The sequence below is a fragment of the Excalfactoria chinensis genome, chromosome 5 (genome assembly GCF_039878825.1).
Source record: "Excalfactoria chinensis isolate bCotChi1 chromosome 5, bCotChi1.hap2, whole genome shotgun sequence".
NCBI classification, from domain to species: Eukaryota; Metazoa; Chordata; class Aves; order Galliformes; family Phasianidae; genus Excalfactoria; species Excalfactoria chinensis.
The window spans coordinates 47,788,473-47,805,277 of NC_092829.1; the positions used below are offsets into that span (position 1 = coordinate 47,788,473).

Below are 16,805 nucleotides of genomic sequence, written 5' to 3' on the forward strand. Positions count from 1 at the left end.
TCCTTTCATTTAATTCAAAAGACTTGAACTTTACCACAAAACACAGAACAAAGCTGATTACTTAGCTGTTAGGAAGGAAGGAGAAAAACAGGACAAGCATTGACTGCTATGAATTTTCTTACAGATAACACTGGTGGAGAACAGTGCCACGAAAATAGAAGCTGAAGACATTCATCTTAAAATATACAAAAAAAAAAAATAAAATATTTCTCACATAGAAGCAGAACAGTGAATATATATACATATATTCAAGTATGGATACTTAGTACTGATATCAGATCAATATCACCGACTCAGAGGAAAACAAAAACCTTTTACCAAAAATATAAATTACCTTTTATCATCAAGAACTCAAAATGCATTAAAAGAACACTCTTCTAATTTCAATCAGAACGGCCTTTCCAAGGCTAGCCCACTTGATACAATGTAATCAGTGAATCAGAGATTGAAACGTCAATCATCTAAGTATCCTGTTTCTCATTAAGAGTAGGGGTGGCTAAGTTCAAACTCTATTTAGTATGTTGCAGATAAATAGATCTCAGTGTCATCACATCTAGTTTCACTTTCCTTCCCTCGAAGAGCTGCAGTTTCTTTACCTAGTGTAAAGTCTGGCACCCAATTTGCTTTCTATGACATCGAAGTTAGAGTTATCACAAAAGCAACAGCAAACACAAACTACAACATTTTCAGTATACCCATTTTATAGGTAGAAAAATGCACCAAGGAAATATTTGAAACACATCTTAGGACTGAAGCTTGGATCTCAATGATTCGAATCATTAGCAAGCTATTCTTATCTTTTGTTTACAGTAAATTGCCTGTGACCAATTGATGCATTCTTTTTTTTTCTAAACAATTCTGTAACCTCATTATCAAAAAAGCTTAGTAATTTATTTCTCTGACATGAATAACAACAACAACAACAAAACAACAACAAAAAAATTAGGTCTGGAGAACCTTGTGTGGAAAAGCCTTGAAAGGCAGAGTATAACATCAAATATACGACCACTTGTGACTGATTTGTATAAATCTGGGAGGCAAAATTTCTCTTTCCTATACCAGGAGGTTCTTCTGTCACACATACTTTTACAACTTCTCCTAGATAAAAGCAGTTTCTATTCTTTTCAGAGTAGAATGATTTAGACTCTCATTTTCTGCCAGCTGTAGGTTATACCGAGACAAAACTCTCACTGAGTTATGTGAGTGTAGATCAGCTTGTTTTCTAGCAGCTACCAAACCTGGTGAAGTAGGGAAGCAATTTATGAATTGTAATATTGCAAACTTTGGATGGTTTTAATTAATAACTGCCAGAGAGCTGGACAGAGTTCACTAGCAACAAAAGGGAAGGTACTTCCCAGAGCCATTTGAAAGCCTAGCCTACTATCCAACCGACGAAACCATACATACTCCTAAGAAAAAGCTTTCTTAATTAAATGATGTTTTGTGCTTTTTGGGTATATCAAGATGCAGGGATAGTACCTAAAGAAAACTTCTGCTTCAAAGATCCCATTTGATTTTCCACCAGTGTAATTTCACATTGCTCATATACTTACTCTCTGCATATATTAAGGCACATAAATAAATAAAAGCAGTAAATCAGATGTCAGATACTATGTAAAATCTTTTGGTAAGTCAATGCAAACTTTTTATTTATGTTTTTGAACAAATTCAAAGGAAAGCAAGAAAAGTCCCATAAAATATAGCCTCCAAATTCTCCCTCACACAAGGAAAGGGGTAGAAAGTCAGAGGACTTAATGAAAATTCAAACAGCATTCCCTACTAGTTTTCTGCTACATGTTACATACATGAGCTTCAAAAGCAGGCTGTGCAACAACAGTCTAACATGAATTACCTTCTCGGTAAGTTTACCGTCATGAGAGGTGATGTTTCTCCTTGTTTTCCAAACTACTTTTGGATCTTCTCATTCTATTAGCCCATTGGAGAATGTTCCACAGAGTTGCCTGGACCACCTCACAGCATTCACCCTGTGAAAGAAACACATTTTGAACATCTGTGATACATCAATCTAATCTTTTAGAGACATGATAATCTAAAGTCATTGAGAAATAATAAGCAATGCAGACCAAAATATGATATAGAGAAGCTGTCATTATGCTTTCTGAGAAGGTAGGAGTTATAAGATATGCTATTCCCTCATCGTACTTGCATGTGTAACACAATTGCTGAAAGTACAGTTAATTTCAGGAAGACTTTAACACACACACCAGAGAAGATTTCAAAGAAGCGATTAGTCAATGTGATCACCTCATATGGCATGTGAAAATCTTTCCTATTAGGTATGCCTACTGCATTTTTAAATGCTTAACAGTAATACGAAGGGTGTGCGTGTTACTGCTATGTTTCTATAATGAGTAGCTTCAACAAACATCCAGGGCATGATGAGAAAAAGGACATTTTTCACACAACTTCAGCTGCAACAAAACACACACTTCCTGATGATGAGGTATACCTCTAAGCATTTGAACCTACCTTGGAGAACTGAATGTGAACTGTGATGAAAATGAGACAAAAAATTTAAAAAGAATTACCCTGCTAAATTGTTTTTTCAAGTTATTGCCTGGATAAATAGAGCCCATCCTATTTAAATCAACAAATAAACAAACTTTATAAATAATTATCATACATACAATTTCATAGCTTGTAAACGCTAACAGGCATAAGATATAAAACAGATCTTTTATTTCAAATCTTATAAAATCACTGCTCATTTACTAAAGAAATACTGCTTCTTGTTTAAGGCAAAAGACAATGGTGACTCCAGACAACCCATGCGTCACTGTTTTTCAAAGACCCAACTGCTTTCTATTCCTTTGGCCTCGGCTGCCTAGCAACCTCCACAGAGCTTTCTTAGTCTATACTAATTCTGGGCAGTTTATATTTATATATTTATTTATGAGAATGTGTATAAGAAGGATGAAGAAACAAAGATCTGTCTGTTCTTTCTTGTAACTCTGGACCTTAAATGCATCACCTCTGTAGCTCGGTGAAGGAAAGTCCTTGATTGTGCAGTGAAAGGTGCCTATCTCTTTAAAATCACCTGGGAACTAAGAAAATCCCTCTTCCCATGAGACAAAAGTTGAATCTGTAAGAAGCTCCTGTTGTAATGATCACTGATATTTCTTACCTTTCCTGTTTATTTGATTCCTGGACAAGCTTTTTCACCCTGAAATACTAGCTGCTTACGTAATGCTCCTGCTTTCATGCAGCCTGGAGCTTTTACGTAAGATGAAGACAGAGTTTGTGCTGCTGTACTGAGTCACTAGCAGTTTCTGCATCATCCATGCACTGGAGAAAAACACTGATTCTCCAGCTGTGTCTCTAACTCAAAGGGGTTTGAAAGGAGATGGGACTACCTTATAATAGGTAGTTTGAAACTACATATGGACTGTCTCTCAATGAACCACTCACCAGCTTTTCTTGGAAGAGACTGTTTCCTCAGGGTTTTTTACTTAATTATTTTTTCAGAACTGAGGGCTGCACAGAAAACATACTAACCGTGACAGTTATATTAGAAAATATGTAACCACTTACCCTACCTTTACCCCATTAGCCTGAAAAGTAGATTAGGACTCATCCTTAACCTTCTTTTGTTGTTTTGGTACTTTTTACTGATTAGAGAAGTGGGATGTGCTGATCAGGGTATAAATTGATCTAGCAGTATTTACGAAGTGGTATTTGAATAGAATTTGCAAGTATTTTCTTTCACATGTCAAAGATGTGGCTTTTGAATCTCACTGGTTTCAACTACTGAACTCATATGGAAAAGTTTCTATTTACTTCTAGATCAAATTGAAACAACTTGAAATACAACAAATATGTCTCTTTGAGACATAACAATGTGCCTTGATCCCTCCATTACATTTCTTTCTGATTAACTTGACCTGTGGCTGTATTTTGTAGTAAAGGAGCAGAGCAAATCAGTGACAGAAAATGAAGCTGAAACTAGGGCTCTTAACATCTACTTTCTTCTATTTACCAATAGAGCTATGCATAAAGGTTATTTTAAGCAAAATAAAAGAATAAACAACCATCATAAAAATTTTTCAGACTTAAAAAAAGAAAAAGTGTCTGCATCAACATACATTAGTTCATGACTTGCTGAGACCATGACAATTAGAAGATTATGCATGGCATCAATATTCATTTACCTCTAATTTAACAGTACAAAATAGGTATTTTAAATAAATTCTTAATGTTGGTTAAAAAAAAAACAAAACAACACACACACAGAAAAACAAAAACCCCAAACCTGAATTGCAGCATTGTCCAACAAAACAAAATACAGACAACTACATGAATAATAGAAAGGGATTCAAAAATAATCTGTTGGGTAAAAAAGGTTTGTTCTTAGAGGTATTTATGAGCAGTGAAAACATCCATGGAAATAGATGTGCAAAGGGATTCATTAAACAGGAGAAACAGAATTTTTCTATTCAAGGAGTCACCAGAGACAGCTTTCTAAGTTGTTTTACCTCTGTTATTCCAAGCAATGACAGAAGTTTATAGTTCCTCACAAAACTCAATTTACACTCCTGAGAGTTACTATAATACAAGAAATCTCAAGTATAATACAAAATAAAGTAGTTGCTTATTAATAACCAGTTTCCTCATATTTGTATTCCCTTTTTAAACAGTATCATTATAAAAGCAAAAATTGAGGGCCTGATATTTCCTACTCATGTAAAGCATAGTCACCATTCACTTCTTGAAAATAAATCTAATGAAAAATACCAGAAGCATATACCCGAGTATCTACTTTCCCATCTACATTAGTGAGCAGCTTTCAAAAAGTTCAAGAACATAGAAGTAGAAAACTGAAAATAAATGTATTTTTCACGTACATTTATATTAAATCTAACAATAGACTTTACTACAGAAAGAAAAAGAATGGGAAATATGACGAAGTAGTTACTAGAGAAGAAATTTAAGAAATGAGCAAGAATTTCAGAAAAAAATTCCTCAAGAAGAAAAAGCTGCAAGCAGTCTCATCTTATTTCTCAAAACTCTGATTAAGTGTTAAATCTAACATATTTATGCTGGCAAATCTCACCTGCCATGCATGTATGCATAAAAAAGAAGAGGTATATTAAAAAGGTTGATTTGGGCCAGCTTTCTCTCTTCCTCTGCTCTTCCAAAGAGAGATGCAAAATAGCTTAGCTTTCTGGATATGAACTACAATTAAATGCAGTGTTAAAGAATGTTTGGACAAAGGACACTGTGAGAGAAACGTGTTAAGAAAACTATGAAAGGAAAATTATTGTTAATATATATATAGTATAATCCTTGCTTGAATAACTTGCCAAGAAGAACCACAAGAAATCTTTCGTAAAGTCAATATTATCAGTCCAATTTTCATTTCCTCAAGTGCACTCATTTTACTTCACATTTAACCCAGTATAACAGATCCTAGATCCTTCATCTTTAAATCCTATCTAATAATTTATTGAGGCAATGAGTAACAAAAGCTCTTTGAAGTTATAATCAGGCTTTTGTAATTGTTCTCAAAACTGTTTTTTGTTTGTTTGTTTGTTTTTTATAAATTGCAATGGGATGAAAAATATCTGATGTAAAAGTCTTACTAGAGGAAAAAAAACCACATGGTAGTACGTCCTACCATGTTAACACAGTAAACGAGGACAAAAACTAATAGCTACACAGTTCCTACTATTTAAAGAATATTCAGCTTTCAGATATCCAAATATATCACTAAGAGAGCAGCATTCCACTACCAAACAAAGGGAAGCTATTTCAGATTATTGACGTTACTACAACATGACCCAAGTTGCCATTCCGTAAGAGTACAAATCCCATATCTCATCTGTTTGCTCCTGTAGAAGTCTTGTACAGAAGAAGTCTCCTGTACTGTCTCAAGGATATCTGAAACAGCATTAGATGCTTTTACTTATGAATCTGAATCACTCAAAAGCAGTTCGTAGGATGTGTGTGAACTCTGGATATTTATGTTAAGTAACAAGTAAGAGTAAAGTTGATAAAACAGGAAAATTGCAGGGTGCTATTTCCACATAAGACTTTCAACAGTCCCAGAGAATGTAGAGAGGGAACAGTTTCTTAAATGTACAATCTTTATAAATATTCTTCTATCTTATATCTTATTCTTATCTCTTTATTATCATTCTTACTATTTAATATGAGGTTAAAACCACTTCCAAATAACTGCTGACTCACTGTGCAGGAAACCTAGCTACCTGTGTTTTGTTGATGATGAAAAAATGCATTCTTGTCAGTTTCTATTCCTCTCAGTTGCTGACATATTCTGTTATTTCAGAGCTCTATTTTATTTTAAACACTTAACAGATTACAACTTATATACACCAAATGTCCACAGTCCTTGATTATTCATAGCAAGGCCATAACTACATTTTTCTGATCTTCAACCCAGTAAAATCCTCAGTAAGGATTACTCCCCTGCAGCAGTCCTATAATTTTTCTGTACTGCACTTCTGATTTTTCTTCTTTCAAGAATACCAGATGGAAACAAAACAAAGAATTGTTGCAACTCTGGTATGTTGATATTTTTATACTTCTGCATCTGAGTTAAGCAGATGGAGATTAGGTAATTCGGCAGATCTATTCTCCAAAACAACTCAAGTTAAGGTATAAATACCAATTTCTAAAATCACATTCCATGCTTCTCTACATGACTTACAGCAAATAAATTCACTCAAATACATGTATTATTGACTGGAAATGTTTTGTACATCTAATCAATAAACTAGTTTATCTATGTTGAACCAGTACTTCAGTTTATTTGTTCTGCTCAACCTAACTAATACAAAGCTGTGGGTGATTTATTTCAGCGTGAGAGTATAGTGTGAGAAATAAGTCTAATGTCTCTTTAACGTATATGTGTTTATAAAAACAAAATGGCATTAAAATATTTACCCCTGCCAACAGTCCTTCCATTTTATGACTAGCTCTTTTGACTACTAATAGTATCCAGACACTTGTCTGACAAATTTCTGTTTAATTAATTAATTTATTTGTATGAAAGATTTGACAAGGTTTGTCTGTGAATACACATTTTGGTGCTGTGTACACAAATATGTATTTGTGTTAGCTTTCATCCCTGCTGTGTTGGTACAACACAGTGTGACATTCACAGACAGAAAGGAAAGAGACTGAAGAACATTTGATAGTGTCGCCTAGCATTTTAAATACAGTAAAATAAATAACTTAGTGCTAACTTCAACTGCTAAATTCAGTGTGGCTGATGCAAAACAAAGAAATTGGGACACAGAGAAAAAAAGCAATGAATCTCAGGTATGCAAAGCAACAGGATGAGTGCTATTAAATTCTCCTGAATTCTAACATTAATTCAACTTAGATTTCCCCTTTCTACTGGGGTATCTGATCTGCCATCAGCTTAGAAGCTTATACTTTTAAAGAATTTTGTTGTAGGTCCTAAGCCTCATCTGCTATACCATAATTTGACGTCCACTGAAGTTTTATTTTTTACTTTTTTATTTTTTAATGAAAATCAGCTTTAAAAACAAATAGAAGTATGTCTGTAGGAGAAACATAGGACACTCCTTCTCACTACTCCATACAGGCATTTCTCAGTCATAAAGCATTTCCAGTGTTAGATGATTTCAGATAAATTAGTAATGTGAAAGATCTACCCCCCATTAATTTACATATTTTCTGCCTTTCATAACCTCAAGATATTGTAAAAGGTAACATCACTTGCAGGTGTTTTTTTCCCCAAGGTATCTTAAGTATGCCCAGAATTTAGCTGACAGATTACTTTCAGAAGGATACAAAGAATATGATTTGTCTTACTTTAATGAGGAATAAATACTTTTTTATCCTGTAAGTAAACAGCTACACAACATTTTTTTTTTTATTATTATTTTTTTTATATCTGTGAGATTAATTCCAGGTAAGATACAAATTCCTATCTGCTGACTTGCAGCAGATTGAGACATAGCTAGTATACTTAAAACACGTTTAGTAAACTAAGGCATAATGTCATTCTTAAATTATATTAAGGATTATTATTTTTGTTGCTGTCAAAAAACTTAATTTGTGAAAGGTTGGAAAACAGCAATAACATTCCATATTCATTCACTCACTCGTTCATTCATTAAAAAATAATAGAAAATCAATAGTAAAAATAGAAAACAAAAGAAAATGGTCATATAATTCTGGAATACAGTTCAAAATGAGACAGAAAACTGACAATCTTAGTTTCTATGCTAAAGGAATAACCACTGTAGAAAAAAGAATACCTGATTTACAAACATTCATTCACTTATTTTCTTATCAACTATGGTAGTCAAGAGAAATGTCATTATATAAAGCTGATGTTTTTTCTAGTAGTAAAGGGAATGAGAATGCAGCATTTTATAAACACCTTTAAGGGATTGATAAATGATGACTATAGTTATCTGCGTCAGAGGTACAGACAAGAAGCTTCTGGCCCATTGCTAATGCCATAAGCAACGCAATCATTCCAAATATAATGACACCCATAGGAAAACACTTTGGGGCTAAACCATGTCTGGTTTTTTTTGTTATATGTCATACTTCACATACTTTCAAAACACGGTATTTAAAGTTTCTTCCTCCTAAGTACTTGCTGCGAAATAATTTCTTATGAACTAACAAATTTATGTACATATTCACAGTTTGGATATATGTGGATATATATTTACACATTCATAATTCAGTCGATTACTGACTAGTGATGACAAACACTACTTTCCTGACTAGACACAGATATGAGAAAAAAACAAACAAACAAACAAAAAAACCCCACAATACCATACAGACCTTCTTTTTTCCTATGCGTGAATGAAATAGTCAAAAGTGAAATAATTACAGAGACAGTCTATGGGTTTCTTGATTTTTATGTATCATACGTACAAATAATGGTCCCCACACAAATCCTGAGATATATTCATAACACAGAAAGAATTTTCTGTACAACAGCCATGGCAGTGTTAATTAAGCAAATGAAAATATCTCCTTAAGAGCTGGCTTCTTTCTGTGACCAGTCACATTAAAGAGAAATGGGGCTAATGTTATGGTCTTATGAGTGCTTTATGCATTCTGACAAACCAAACGAGGTTTGTCAGGAGAGGCTTTAGGCAGCATGGAACTGCTGCAATTTTACATCTCATTGATTACCACAATGGGAATTGGAAACAATTCTCTGCTTTCCACTTGATACAAAAAAATACACTTGCAGATCCCAGAAAAATATTCAGGTCCTCCAGTAGAGAGAAAATGAAGAAAAGCAACTTTCTACAGCATTGTTTTCTCATGAATTTAAGTCAAGCCCATCTGACTTTTGTGAAGCCTAATAATAAAGCAATAAGGTAGCACACAGTAAAGCATGTCATCCTGTGAGCACTTCTACAATAAGTTACATGGAACAAAAGGGTAGCTCAATGCCCTAAGGCTTTGGGGGTATGCTTATTTTGTGGTAAGTGCATCCTGCATACCATACCGCCAGCATTACACAGACTATATAGTTATAGCATGTGACAATAAACAATATTTAAAGAATGAGGATCAAGCAATGATGGCAAGAAAATGATTATTATTATTATTTATTTATTTTTTTACTATCATTTCAGTCATTGACTGGTTTGATCTTTTGGAGAGATTCTGTATAAAATGTTCAGGAAAATGAACATACAAAAATCTCAAATCTTTCCTCTCCCCACTTCTTCAGTGATCTGTTTTTACTAGATCCATGAATCACAAGCCACAGAATAATGCCATTTTATAAGAAATAGAATCACATTCTAAGCACAGCAAAACAAACTCCCAAATCATACTGAATAATCTACGGTGACAGCAGTAGAAGTATGCTCTAAGCAGAGATTGCAAATGGCATATGTAGTACCATGTGCTAAGCAAGCTGTGATATTCACTGACTCTTTGAGGTGCCTAGCAACCTTCAGTAGTATTCAGTGGAAATAAAAGATTTTCAGCATTATTCAGAATTAGATTTTTAATGAAAATGCTTACCCAGGATCAATCCTGGGGTGCAAAGGGACAGATTTATTATGGGACTAGGTAGGCCAGGTTGATAGTTGGACTCTGTGGTCTTGAAGGTCTTTTCCAACCCAGATGATTCTATTATCCTATGATTCTAACTCCAGCAAATGAGAGAAATTCTCCAGAAATGAGAGAAATTCTGAGAGTTCCCTTTGCTCCTTAAAATCAAGTGGACAAAAGCATACTTGGCACATAAGAAGTCCTTAGCTATTTACTACAGCTATAGTGTCAAAACCAATTTTATTTAAAAATAAAATCTCTATGTGTCTGGGTTTCAGCTGGACAGAGGTGGGCATCTTTTTCTTTCATAACATCTGGGATGATGCTAATATTTGGCTTTGGGAGAAAAACAAAATTGATATAACACGGATGTTTTAGTTGTTGCTGAGCAGTGGCTGCACAGAATCACGAGTGTTCAAACTTCTTGTACTGTCTTGCTAGTGAGGAGGCTGTGGGGGCACAAGGAGCCACAAGGGGGCAGAACCAGGACAGATGACCTAAGCTGGCCAATACCATATGACATCGTGTAAAACAAAAAACATTAAAAACTGTGAGGAGTTCCCTGTGAGGCAACTGTTACTCAGGGACTGGTCTTTTTATTTTATCTTAAATTTATTACTTATATTACTATATGTAAGATGAAAATAATAGAAAGATGGTAATAAAACAAGAAGGATGTTGATAAATATCCAAATGGTTATCTACAGGAAAAACTCACCAGTATAGGAACCTGGCTAGAAGTATAGAAGCCTGACTGGAAAATACTGAGGCAATCTCCACAGAGGAGTGATCTCAAAAAGATGCTGCCTTAGTGGTGGTCAGCCCTTAAATGAAGTCAAGCTCCACCTAATTCCAGGTGCACAGCTGAATTACCCTCACCTGTGCTCCCACAGCTGACCCAACACTTACCTCAGCTGATTAATCAGAGGTTCAGGCTGTGATTACCAGTTTCCCATACACTATACTATTATTATACCAATTCCACATATATACTTTCAATTCAGATACATTTTTAACATATTACCACATAAGCAACAGTAGTATAACAGGTGAGTGGAATATGAAACAATATAAGACACAGAAAATGAAGGTTCAGCAAATTAAAAATATCTATCTGTGTTACTCCTGACAGGAATATCAAGTCCCAAGAAGCTATATATAAAAATGAAACACCATCACTCCCCATAACTCTTTTTGGAACATACTGGAATCTTCTTATCAAGTAGATCAAGACTAGATCTGCATGACAGAGAAACATTCCAAGAAGAAACAAAACTCAGTGATGCCAAAGTCCATAGATCACCAATCTGCCAATAAAAACAAAGCTATCAGATGTTTGTGTTCAGTTGCTGAGACCAGCAGCAGAACAGAGAAATACAGGGAAAGATTGCTTTCCCACTGTGAAGTCTGCTTTTGAGATCATGTGCATATCTGTTACCTGTAGGACCATAAAGCTCTATTAAAAGTGATAGTTCATTTAGAAGCACAGTAAGTAATTTCATCCACCATCTTAAGCACACAAAATACATGAATTAATGTAGGTATAGAATGTCATTTTAGGGCACAGACATTTCCTAATACTGTGATTTAATGCAAGATAAATACAAAACAAGTATGACAGAAATACAGTGTTGGGCCAGGCTCTCCAATTCCAGGTATAGAAAGAACAACACTATCTGTTAAAGTTAAGAACAAGAGCAGTGTGCTAGCCAAAATCAGGAAGCACTGAACTGAGTATTTATTTCTTCTGTAACAGCAGGTATCTTGTTCACAAGATATTGTGTGGTTCATACAACAACATCCATGACACTTATTCTCACCTGCTGCTCATCTGTTTGAGGGGGAGTTATTAGTGCTAACAATAATGTTAATGGTATAATTACCATCCGTGGGTTATATATGTTACATTAGCAAGGTATCACTTCACACCACGCTGCTGCTTCACGCTACACATAGTACATTATAAACATACTGCAAAACTAACAGAAAAAAACACTTTTTTTCTTTGATTTCCCTTATATTCACATAGAATGGTACATTCACATGGTACATCAATTAAACATAATAATACTGACAACAAATGAAATGTGTGAGAAACCAATTTAAGGGGGGGCGGGGAGGGAAAGAGAAAAAACAAACAAAAACAAACAAACAAACAACGACAATGACAACAACAACAACAACAAAAGGAAAGAAGGGTACTTTTTTATTTCAATTGATTGTGAAAGTTCGTAACATCAGTAAAGAGTTTATGACACCCTCCTCTTTACTGTAACTGGACAAAAATACTCGTGGCCCCAACTGTTACAGATGGATTTCAGCTGCCATGAAATTATGACCTGATAATAATAATACAAATCACTGCATGAATTCCATAAAGGAAACAGAGAAGCTTGAACCACAGTCCTTTTTTATTTGAGCAGAAACTGTTACTTGTTTCTGAAAAAAGTCTGTCACAGTAGAGATACAGCCACAAACATAAAACACTGCAGTTCAGGCCAATTTGCCTCACAATGAACGTTCTTCATCTGGACACATAGAATCAAAATCCCACACTATAATGCAATAGAATAAATGAAAATGAAATACTCATCTGTATACTTATCTTTGTATTCTATTACAAATTTAGCTGTCTAAAGGGCTAAATTAAAGCCAAGTTTTTGTTTTTAACCTTTCTTATTCTTTTTTTTCTTTAAATAAAGATACCATCTAAGACTTAAAAAAAAAAATAAATAAATGATTTTTGGTATTTAGTAACAGAAATCTAATGACCTGAACATCAGGGCCACTAAACTCCCAATGAGTTCAAACTCGTGCACTGTTACCATTTCATAAATACACACTCTTCAGGAATTGGGTTACTTCTAACCCTGTATATCCAACACTAACCATTAAAAAAATATAGAGCAATAATTTCATTTCAAAAAGGATGCCATTTTTTTAACCAACTCTTATGATCTTGCAGGATCACAATTAGCAAACATGGATAAAATATCATTAATGGAATTTTACAGAACTGCTAACATTATGCTTTGTTATGCTGTGACAAACATTTTGTATGTAAATTAATCAGAATTAAATATGGCAGGAATGAATGTTTAATTAACTTTAGACCTTTGAATTAAATAAATATGTATTCCTAATACAGACAGATATACCAAATTTAATACTGCATTAATGGAAATCACATGGAGAAAATATCTCTTCAGAGATTTAAAGCTAATTAGCAAAACAAGAAATCTCTCTCAGGTTCAGCCTTTTATTTTCTCTTCTTTTTTTAGCTCCCGGGAAGAGGGAGGCCAAATAACCAACCTTTGCAACTTTACTTTATCTCCAACAAGAAATGACTATCTCTAAAGAGAAGACAACCTCAGTCACTGCAGATTTGTCATGTTTCTATCTTGTTTGTGAAGAAAGTTCAAAGCAATACCGAATGAACAAGAAATTTGACCAGTATAATTCACATTACCCTATCTTATCAATGTGATCATATCCTTTAGTGTCGTGCAACTATGAGACCAGAAATACCCTAAGTCTAATCACCTTACTACTAAAGTGATAATAACAAGTAGGATGTTCAAAGATGAAACACGGATCAAGTGATTAGAATAACTTATTTTATGACGACAGATCAGCCCAGCAGAATTAAGTAAAGAGATGAAATTTTAATATTTATGAATATCTGAAGATTACAAAGTTGAGGGGGAAAACCTTTATTTGGTATGATGTAGGGAAAATGGAACACCAAGTAAGAACGATAGCACAAAATAAAGGTAATAAGTTGGATTTTGGAAAAACATTTCAGGAGCCTGAAATCTATCCAAAGGAAAAGGAAATGTGAAATATAATTGTGAAATGTTTGGAAATAAAGTAGATAAAGGATGAGATCACAAGGAAAAAAAATATATATATACAGATCTGAAAGACTAAATGATCTATATTTGGTGTGTGTGTGGGGGGGACTGTTTTGTTTTCTGTCTTTGAGATTACTTCCTTTAATCAATCGTTCTGGAGTAACACTATCTTTTGACAATTCTTTGTCTTTTTTTTTTTTTTTTTCTCTTTTCTTTTCAAAGGGTTGTCAGAATACGTATGATCTCATTTCCTTCATTTCCTTCTGCTTTAAGGGAAGAATATATATGTTCACTATGTTTACCCTAATGCTTTCATGTCTGATTTTGTTTTATTTTTTATTTTTTATATTTGAAAACCTATTTTAAGTAACATTTGGACGGAGTGTTCAACATTCCTCCTTTAAAATGTAGCTTTCTGCGGCTATATGATTTTTATAAGGTCACCCATCACAATAATATCTCAATGACCTTATAAAAGAAAAGTACATGGATAAATGGGTTTGAGATGGAGAAAATGCTAAATACTGTGACTTTTTCACACTTCCCTACATCCACATACAGAGTTCATTCATGAATAGTAGCCTAAGGCTCACCCAAAGTTAGTGAAAAGCTTACAGACCTGCAAGCATCTTTATAAAAACAAGATTTTATGCTAACATTAGTCATGAAAGTAAGACCCAAAAGCTTTTGACACCAGAAGAAGATACTTGCCTCTTTGTGTTTCCAAAAAAACTATACAATTTTGCATTTACTGGGAAACACTATTTTAAATACCAGAAATATCTGGTATTTGTATATCTGTTTTAGCTGAAATGCTAAAGGGGAAATATGGTAAATTTCCAGGATTTTTTTAAAAGTTGCATTCATTTATTCTTTCAATATGTAGTTTTTTGGTTTGTTTCTTCATTCCCTCACCTCCAAAGGCACACTCAAATATCAAAGGCAAGGGGAAGAAAAATACAAAGATAGTCACAAGCACCTTAGTACTGCATTTTCATTCAACAACTGCTAATTTTTAAGTTAATTTACTTTCAGAGTCTTGGAAATCTAAAAATTTTGTATCTCAGTCCCTTCCACAATCTATAATGCTTAATCAGATCAAATAGGAATTTCACTTTAGTCAGCAAAATACAAAAAAATTGGTTCCAATGAAAGCATTGAATAAAGAATAAAGAAATAATAATTACAACTTAGGTTCACTTCATATCCAGTTTGCCTAAGTTTTGCATTTTATTTATGACCTTTACTAAAAGTTACTTGGGGATTTTTACTAGAGCCTTTACTGCCTTTTGGTTGGGAAGGTCAAACAGAAATATTTATGTAAAAAAACTGACAGTGTTATCTGTTATGTAAGAGCAGGATTTCCAGAGGACCTATTAAATCTGATCAGATTTGTTTCTCAAAAAAAGTTTTGAGGCATAATTTAAGTATATTTTTAAACTCTCAGAAACTCTTGCCATTTCTCCCACTCCAACTCTAGGAAAATAATGTTGTTGTTTTTTTTATCATCAGCCTGCAAGTATGATTTAAACTGACCTATTTAACTCTCTCTCATTACTAAATTGATCTTAATTGTTGCATAATATGGTGAAAATCAACAGTTCACAGTCTGCACTCAAGATACACTTGAGGATGCAATAACAGGGACTTTGAAGATCAGGGAGTGAGATGCACAGTGTGCATGCAGGAGGAAAAAAAAAAGAACAGTGTATAATAAATTTGTGACAAACGGACACTTTATGTAGTAGGAATCTAAATGAAGCAGAAACTCTAGAGGGGAGAACTTAGAAAAAGTACTTGGAATTGAATCTGGGTATTCCTAAATAACTGTATGTACTGAACTAAGTTTTAAAAAAATATAATAAAAATCAGAAAATACTACCAAAGTATTGGTGGTCCCTGTTAAACATACTAAAACATACATGTTTTTCACATACTAGGACAAATTTCTACATGAGCAATTCTGCTACAACTTTGTTGCTGTGTTGTTTTTTGTTTGTTTGTTTGTTTTCAGCATAGCCCAGTGTCCATCAGAAAAACTGTAACTAAAAAGCTTGAAGGAAATGTATCAATCTTTAAAGACACATCATCTTTCCTGAAACTTTCCATGCCTAATACAATAACAAAACCTAATGTATTTGTCAGAAATTTGTGGAAAGATACCAAGAAAGAACTGATGAGTAAGAGAAAATATATTTTACTTGAAAATGAAGAGAGTGGATAAGTCCGTCTATTCTGGTCAAGCAGAATTTGGCATTTGTGCAGTCCTAATAATTCACATAACCCTTACCACCTCTTCATATTCGTATTGTGAGATTAATGGTTGATTCCCCGAGAAAACAAAAAACAAATGAAAGAGACTGAACGTAACTTATCCCAATGCCTCATTCACATTCCAGGAACAGATAAGGAAGAAATTATTCCCATGATTCCCTCTGCCCAGACACGTTTGGATAATTGTAGGGAGCGTAATGCAGATCACACGTAATGCTGACTACATAGGGAGCAAGGATGAGTTTTTCTGAAGAAGCCATATAAGATTCTAAGAAAAAGGTTCATTTTTCCTCTTTACAGAACGCACAGAACACGTCAAAGAGCTGTTTTACAGAAGGTCTCAACTTGTCAGTCTGCTATTTAATCAGTTCAGTCTCAGCATGTTACTTTCAGTTAACTTCCAATCCTCTGAGTAATATATATTAGTGGCAATACTGGAGCCATGATCTGAAGCAAGCCTTGCGTACGTAAGGAATCAAACAACATCCGATATGACAGGGCATCAAGCCCTTGGACCCTTCAGGTTAGGGCATAGTTGCTTAACTGCTGCCAGGCATTGATAGGTAACAATGATTGCCACTGATGGTACACTTACGGTTAGAATGGTCAGTCAAACCAAAAATATTA

At 34.1% G+C, this 16,805-nt stretch overlaps 1 protein-coding gene across 5 annotated transcripts in view; it reads right to left on the reverse strand.

The window, feature by feature from the left end:
* The window catches only part of LRRC4C (leucine rich repeat containing 4C), a 429,828-nt gene that overhangs the window by 54,760 nt on the left and 358,263 nt on the right, over positions 1 to 16,805 (reverse strand). For all 5 annotated transcript variants that reach the window (XM_072337162.1, XM_072337163.1, XM_072337161.1 and 2 more), the window contains one exon: positions 1,853 to 1,985. The gene's annotated coding sequence lies outside the window, so the exon portion shown is untranslated. The remainder of the gene's footprint in view (positions 1 to 1,852; positions 1,986 to 16,805) is intronic.